The sequence below is a fragment of the Saccopteryx bilineata genome, chromosome 8, assembly GCF_036850765.1.
Source record: "Saccopteryx bilineata isolate mSacBil1 chromosome 8, mSacBil1_pri_phased_curated, whole genome shotgun sequence".
NCBI classification, from domain to species: Eukaryota; Metazoa; Chordata; class Mammalia; order Chiroptera; family Emballonuridae; genus Saccopteryx; species Saccopteryx bilineata.
The window spans coordinates 30,421,309-30,421,668 of record NC_089497.1 but is presented as its reverse complement, the minus strand read 5'-3'; positions in this window follow the sequence as shown (position 1 = coordinate 30,421,668).

The window sequence follows — 360 nt, the reverse complement described above, 5'->3', positions numbered from 1 at the left end:
AGATGTAATTAACCATATTTTTGTTTTAACTTCTTTTCATCCCTCAAATATCCAAACAAAAACAGAAGTAAATAGTATGTGTTATTTTGGTGGTTTTTGAGGAGGGAAAGAGAGAAAGAGAATATTTGAAACAATTTTTCTCTTTACGTCAGAGAGCGTCTACTTCCGTAATTCTCAACAGATGCCTAAGCCTTCCTCAAAGCTGTCAAATCAGACTCTAGGATAGGGAGCAGACACTGAGTTTACTGTGTAGAAGAGCAAATTAGGCAAAGAGTTCTTAACATCTGTGTTTACTTTGCCTGGTATTATAACTGAGATATGAGGTGAATTGTATTTTTTACTTTTGGTCATTTCTAAGGA